Source organism: Pinus tabuliformis, chromosome X (genome assembly GCF_031772625.1).
Source record: "Pinus tabuliformis cultivar Carrire ecotype Pingquan chromosome X, CPIR1, whole genome shotgun sequence".
NCBI classification, from domain to species: Eukaryota; Viridiplantae; Streptophyta; class Pinopsida; order Pinales; family Pinaceae; genus Pinus; species Pinus tabuliformis.
This window is the reverse complement of record NC_142308.1, coordinates 1,739,115,778-1,739,123,826: the sequence shown is the minus strand read 5'-3', so window position 1 is coordinate 1,739,123,826 and position 8,049 is coordinate 1,739,115,778.

The following is an 8,049-nucleotide window of genomic DNA, read 5'->3' as shown; positions in this document are numbered from 1 at the left end:
AATCAGATCACAACATCCACAAGTACCTCAGAAGAAGCAGGACCTCTATCAGGGCAGAGCCTCTATGATAAGCTGGAAAATTTATTTTACATTGAACATGAAATTAATCACTTGTTTGAGGTCCCACCCAATTTTTATAGGTACACAGAGGCAGATGAGACTTTAATAAAAATACGAAGACACCAACTGCCTAAAGAAGATTGGTGGCAAGCAATGCTGCAAATTTTGCCAAAATGATCTCAGTTCTATCTCTTTTGGTCAACCTCAGGTCAACATAACTGAATACAACATGGAGACAACAGGCAGAGCGGGTGAGAATAATGACTCAGCAAAATACTGGGACAGCAAGCCCAAAAAGGAGAAAATGCAGATTTTAGACAGCGCAGCCCCAGCCGACTCAGTTGGTCACAAAAGTCAAAACTCTCTGACAATATGGACAGCTAATGCATTAAATATTTACTGCAGCATTTACTCTTTTAGCTATAATTCCTCAGGGGTTGGCATAGAATTTATGAGCTATTAACTCATCAGATATATATTTTGTATCTTATTTTTGTATATATACCTCCCCACAGAACGTATTTGGGGTTGGTGATTTTCTCTCTGAGACACTGTCTTGTAAATTTTCAGATTATCTAATACAAATGGCTGGGAAAGTTCATGATCTCTGCACTGTTTGATGTCAAAGTGATGATCTGCGTTCTGCTACAGAATTCCTGTGTTGTTTGATGGAGAAATAAGTTATTTTAAACCATGTTTTGTCTTTCTATGTTTGTTTAATTCAAATATATGTTTCATTAACTTAGCAAAAAGAGAAAAAGAATAGCTGAGGACTTTTTTGAATGCACCCTCTGCTCAATCTCTGTTGTTAACTGTGTTTTCTTCAGAATTAATCATAAATATGAATTCTTAACTGCTCATGTTTGTATTCATTCTATCATTATGGATGTTATTCAAGAATTCTTAATTGCTCCTAGGTAATGTTCCCACTTTTTCCGTCTATCAGTATAGTGAAAGATCCTTAGTTGCCTTTCACTCCCTGATTTCATGCCATCATATTACAGATTTGAAGAATTGTTCCATGGATGCCTGTCTGGCTCTGTAGCATAACCTTTTTCTCAAGAAACATTTCCAGCAGTACACCATCATCAACTCCATGCCCAATGGCCTAGATTATTCTGAAAAAACATACCAGTTCTGACTGAAATCATCATCCCAACAAATTCAAAACAAAATCCTGTGCATCATAACTAGCCTAAAATTACACCAAAACAAAGCTAAATCAGAAAGAGAGAGCCCTCTCTGGTTGCAGGTAGGCTAGGACCTGTGGCTAAAAGATTGGTTAGTGGTTACCTCGGCCGTATTCCCTTTGGAGTCAAAGGGAACAACCTAAGTTTTAACATAATTGGAAACTCCACTGGGGACCAGAACGAATTTTTCAATTGCTGTCTACTATTTAAAACTAAAGATGAAGCCTGAATGTCAGCCAGAAAGGCTTTGAAACTGTTCTTGCTTTGCATTTATAGGAGTAAATAAAAGCTGCTTCAGTCAAACTTCATGCTAGTTTTAAACTCTAGATAGTTGTTCCAAAAGTTTGAGCAGCTCCTTGTTAATTCTAAAAACATTCCCAAAAATACCAAAAACAAATTCGGAAGCTGGCTCCTAAGAAGAAAACTAGGTATACCAGGTCAGATCCTGACCCAGATCCTCCAGCTATTTTTGACAATCCTAATTTAATCCCGAAGATTCTTAGGAAGCAAGAGGAATAAGAAGATCTTGTTGATTCTAGCCCTGAAGTAGTTCAACAAATTTATATCCCTACCCCTGCTAAACCATTAGTTCGTCCTCACATAACTCCTTCTTCTCCTTCTTCCTCATCTACCTCTCAAAACACATTCTTCACACCTCCATCCACTGCACAAATTGCCGTTGTTGTCCCTGTTGTTCCAGCTGTTCCCTTCCTTCCTATTGTCCCATTTATCCCTGTAATTATGGCAAATCATTATGCCCCTTGACAGTTACCTGGTAATCGTGGGGCTATGCCTCACGACTACCAAAGTAAGATCACTTATTTTGATGGTACCGGCACATATACTGCCTTACATCATACCAAGAAAATGCAAGACTACTTTTAAAATTAAGAAATAGACGATGATGATGTGAGAATGAAAATTTTTGTCCAAAGTTTAACAAGTGAAGTAAGAACTTGGTTCAGAGCACTTGCTGTAAATTCCATAGCTGATCCGGGTGCTCTTTACCAATCCTTCCTGAACAGATGGGAAAAGAAAAAAGACCCACTGCATATCTTATATGAGTATGACAGCATAAAAAGAGGCCCACAAGAAACTGTCCTAGATTATTGTGCAAGATTCAACAATGTTTACAATGCCATCCCTCAAAACCTTAGACCTCCACCTGATTTAGCCTTAATCAAATTCCTTGATGGATTTGATTCTGACATGGCATATCAACTGAGGGAAAGAGCGCCTCTGACCTTGGCAGACATGCAAAACATAGCTGTTAGTGTAGAGGCAAATCTGATTGCTAAAGGAAATAGGGCAAGAGCTGAGAGAAGAACTACTTTTAAGGAAGAACCTTCAGCATTTGAACAAAAGCTAGACGCAATCATCAAAGGCATGGACAGACTTGGGGACAGGGTAGAAACCATAGAGAGAAAATCATCATGGGAAGGTCAACCAAGTACTGCTAGAAACCCAAATTTTAGAAAGAATCAAAATTCAAATGTTGGAAGGGCTAATCCCGACCAGAACATTAGACCTCCTTTTCAAGAAAATTATGCTGAGGCCTCAACATCTAGTGAACCGACCGAGGACCCTCACATCAACCTAATGGGTTTGGACAGCGAACATCAGGTCTTTCTAACACAAGAAGATCAAGAGGCCCATAATTGCAATCAATTTCAAACCAAATCAGGAGAGTCATTTGACTTTAGGGAAGGCTATGATGCAGCAGTTTATGGGGTACACAAACATTATAAACTAAGTAGAACCATAGATGTGCCTGAACCTATCAAACCAAAGGACAGTAAACAGCCAAAAAAGACAAAAGATAAAATTGTTCTTCCAGAATCCTCTGATAAAACAGACCTACATCCAAGAGAAGTCACTGTGGAGGATATATCAGATGTACAGCCCTCGGGAAACCACCCATCCCTCCCCTCAAAAGCAAGTTCAAACAACATTCCTGAAAATAAATTTAGGACTAATTCCATTCAAAATCATACCAATCATGAAGAAAGGGTTACTAAAAATTCAGCTGAAAAGGAAAAATCTGCTGCACTTAATGCTAAGACTCAAATGGAAAAACCCTTAAACTTGGAAACAAAAATAAGTAAGCTGAAGATAACTGTCCCTCTTTCTGAATTGGCCAAACATCAAGTGTATAGACAACAAATTAATAGGTCACTCCAAATATCAGACAATAGGGATGCTGTGAATGTTCTAGATGATCAACCTGAATTACTATTTGGTCCTGAGGTGAACGGAAAGACAACAAATGGAGGGGTTCCACCCTTCTATGTCAGTTTAAACATTCATGACAAGGTGTTACACAACACAATGTTTGATTCCGGGGCTTCACACAACTTAATGCCCAAATCTGTAATGGAAAAACTAGACCTAGATATCACAAGGCCTTATAAAGATCCGTTCTCATTTGATTCAAGCCAAGTCAGGTGTCTAGGCCTAATTAAAGATTTGTGTGTTTCCCTGGTCCAATACCCAACCAAAATATTTTGATGGACGTGGTGGTAGCTGACATTCCACCCAAGTACGGTATGCTTTTATCCAGATCTTGGGGGGCCAAACTCCAAGGATCTTTGCAACTAGACATGTCCTATACCACCATTTCAGTCTTTGGACAACCAAAGAGATTATACCGTGAAACATTAATGAAATATGTGGTGAGTAGTCAAAGAAAGCCCCAAAACTTCCCCATCTATTCAATACATTCCGACATGGATTCATTCATTTTGTATAATGCTGACATGTGTACCAAAGCTAATCCCAAACTACTAGTGGCAGCACAGACAGAGGGATTGAGTGAATAGTTCACTTCTCAAGATCAAAAAACTTTTGATATAATTGATACAACAAAGGAGAATGATACATCAAATGACTTGCAAGAAACCAATCTGCGCATGGTCCAACTTTCTAAAAGTCTCAATGCAAACCTTGACCACGAAACCTTATGGTATTTAGAATTTGATGGCTCTGTAAACAAGTTGGGAGCTGGGTCAGGGGTCTGGATTCACAATATGCAGAAGTACCAGGCTGAAGGCCATGCATATAGGTTAAACTTTCAATGCACAAACAATATGGCCGAGTACGAAGCCCTTTTTTTAGGTCTCAAACTCGTCAAAAAACTAGGTGCAACCAAAGTTTCAATTCTAGGGGATTCAAATCTGATCATGCAGCAGATGAAGGGAAACTTTATCACAAATGATCTTAGGTTAAGGGCTTATAAAGGAGCAGCTATTCAAATACTTGAAACCTTCTCAGAATCTCGGTTAACTAAAATTTCCAGAAAGCTCAATTTACATGCTCATAGCTTGGCAACCTTTGCCAGCACTTGCAAGCTACCTTTTAAACCCAATCACAGTTTCACTGCTGAAATCAAACATAGACCTGCAGTCCCGGATAACATCAAGAATTGGCAAGTCTTTGAGAGTGACACACAGATAAATAACTTCCTCACTTTAAAGGAAGAATTTTCTTGCATGAACATTGATACTAGCACTATGAATGATCAACAATAGGCACACACAATTAAGCAGAATATATCAGCTGAAACAGCGAATCTGGTTTTGCATCCTACTACCTTTAATAATGAAAATGTGCAGGAGTTGAAGCAAACAGATTTTGATGAAATAGCTGAGACAGAAGCCGAAGTAATTGATCTAAAAGACAATTTTCTGCCCATAGGTTTGACCCCTTTGGAGGATTTGTTTGATTCAAATGATATCTCAAGGAAACCAAAAATGAAACCACTGAATGCTGAAATTGAAGACTGTAACATTGGAACCACAGAAAATCCAAAAATGGTAAAATTATCCAAGGCATTACCAGCTGATTAGAAGTTGAAGTACATTGAATTGTTCAAAGAGTTCCAAGATATCTTTGCCTGGAGTTATGAGGACCTCAAGTCCTATGATACCTCAGTCATCCAACACACTATACCTTTGAAAGAGAACCAAAACCTTTTAAACAAAAGCTTAGGAGAGTGAATCCTGTCCTCCTTCCCCTCATTGAAAAAGAAGTTAAACGTATGTATGAAGCAGGAATCATTGCTCCAATCAGGTTCTCAGAGTGGATTTCAAACCTAATGCCTACTAGGAAGAAGACGAGAGAGATTAGACTGTGTGTTGACCTAAGGAATTTGAACAAAGTCTCTCTCAAAGACCATTACCCCTTACCAAAAATGGATCATATCCTACAAAGGGTAGTGCAAGCCTCTAGGATCTCATTATTAGATGGATTCTCTGGATTCAATCAGATTTTAGTACACCTGGATGATCAAGACAAAACTGCATTTACAACACCTTGGGGAACTTTTAAATATGTCAAAATGCCTTTTGGGCTTAAGAATGCAAGGGCCACTTTCCAAAGAGCAACGGATATAGCCTTTGCCAAAGAAATCCATGATTTCCTAGTAGTCTACCTTGATGATCTCACTCCCTTTTCAAAATCACATCAAGAACACTTAGAACATTTGAGGCAGGTTTTCTTAATTTGCAGAAAATATGGCATATCTTTGAATCCAAAGAAATCACTATTTGGCCTAAAGGAAGGCAAGCTCCTAGGTCATATAATCTCAAAAGATGGTATTAGGATCGATCCGGACAGAATTCAAGCTATCCTTCAAGTGCCTCATCTGAGAAACATCAAAGAACTACAAGGCTTCTTAGGAAAGATCAACTTCTTGAGAAGATTCATTCCTAATTTGGCTGAGCTCATAAGACTGTTAAACAATATGTTGAAGAAGGATTCTAAGGTCAAATGGACCATGGAAGCTAAACAAGCCTTTGAGGATATCAAAAGAGCGTTGACAAACACACCAGTCCTCACAAGTCCTAGGTTTGATAGGGATTTCATAATTTTTTCTTTCGCATCTGAGCATACAATTGCTGCTGTCCTATTACAAAAATATGACCAAGGGTGTGAAAAACCCATTGCATTTTTTAGCAAATCCGTTAGAGATTCTCCCTTAAAATATCAGATTATGGAAAAGCAAGCCTATGCCTTGGTAAATGCCATCAAAGACTTCAGAATCTATATTTTATACTCTCATGTGATTGCCTATACATTTTGACCCAAGAAGGAATTAAAGGCAAAAGGGGCAAATGGATTGTCAATATCTTAGAATATGACATTGAAATCAAGCCTACCAAACTGATAAAAGGACAAGGGCTAGCCAAACTAATGACTGAAACCAATTTCCAGGCCCTTGATATTAATGAAATGGACAACGAAGAGGAGATGGCGACTCCACAGATCAATCAAGCCTTTTTGCAATCTCCTTGGTATGCTGATATATGTTTTGTATTGTTAAACCTGCAAGCTCCTCTAGGGTTGTCCAGAAATAAGAAAAGGTTCTTGAAAATGAAAGCATCAAAGTTTTGTATCATAGACAATGTTTTGTTTTGGAGAAATCATGAAGGAATTTTACTTAATTACCTAACATTGGATGAAACTGACAATGTCCTCAAGGAATTTCATGCAGGTGACTGTGGAGGACACTTATACTGGAAATCCACCACTGATAAAATCTTAAGGGCTAGATTTTATTGGCCTTCCTTGTTTACTGATGTGAAAAATTTTGTAATGTCTTGTCACAAATGCCAAATTTTCGAAGGCAAGAGAAAGCTGTTACATTTACCACTTAAACCTGTTTCAACTGAGAGACCATTCCAGCAATGGGGTTTAGATTTCATTGGTGAAATCCACCCTTCGTCCTCTGGATAGCATAGGTGGATTTTGACTGCTACAGATTACTTTACCAAATGGATAGAAGCCATCCCTTGTAGGCAAGCCAATGACTCCATTATTCTGCAATTTTTAGAAACCAACATCCTGTCCAGGTTTGGCTGTCCAGATAAAATTATTACAGACAATGCTCCTGCTTTCAAGTCCAAAAAAATGATCAACTTTTTCCACAAATACCACATGACCTTGGGCCATTCCACAGCCTATTATCCTCAAGGCAATGGCCTAGCTGAGTCTTCCAACAAAAGCCTTATCAACATCATCAAAAAGGTCTTGGAGGAGAACAAAAAGAATTGGCATAAGAAGTTGGTAAATGCACTATGGGCAGATAGATTGACCACCAAAAGATCCATTGGCACAAGCCCATATGAACTAGTTTATGGAATGGAGGCAAGATTCCCTTCATCTTTAGGGATCCCTGTAATCAAGTTGCTACAAGAAATACAAGCTAAGCCTAATGATATTCAAAGAAGGATCAATCAGACAATTCACTTACAACAAACAAGAGAGGAAGTGTATCATAGAACCCAAGTACTGCAAGAGAAGCTCAAAAGAATGTTTGACAAAAGAACCAAAGCTGAAGACTTCTTCATAGGAAGCAAAGTGCTGAGATGGGATTCTAGGAGAGAGGACAAAGGAAAGCATGGCAAGTTCGATTTCTTGTGGAAGGGAGCTTATGTCATTTATGTTGTACAAGGTAATAACACCTATATTCTGAAGAGTTTGGATGGCTCAAATATTGAGGAAGGCCCAGTCAATGGGAGGATGCTCAAACATTATTTTGACCCCCTTTGATGAAACACAACACAGCTATATATTGTACATAAATATTTGTATTTCCAATATTTTCATTTACAGCGGATAGATAAAGGACCAAGTGAAGTAGATTTTGAGGAAGATCAGGGTACTGCACCATTTTTGATATATGTTTTGATCCTATCATTGGAAAGCAAGAGAAAACACTTGGGAACTATGAAGGTGGTGATGAATACTCAGAGAAACCAGTAAAAACAGAGCTGTAATTTCACAGCAAATCAGCTCAAAG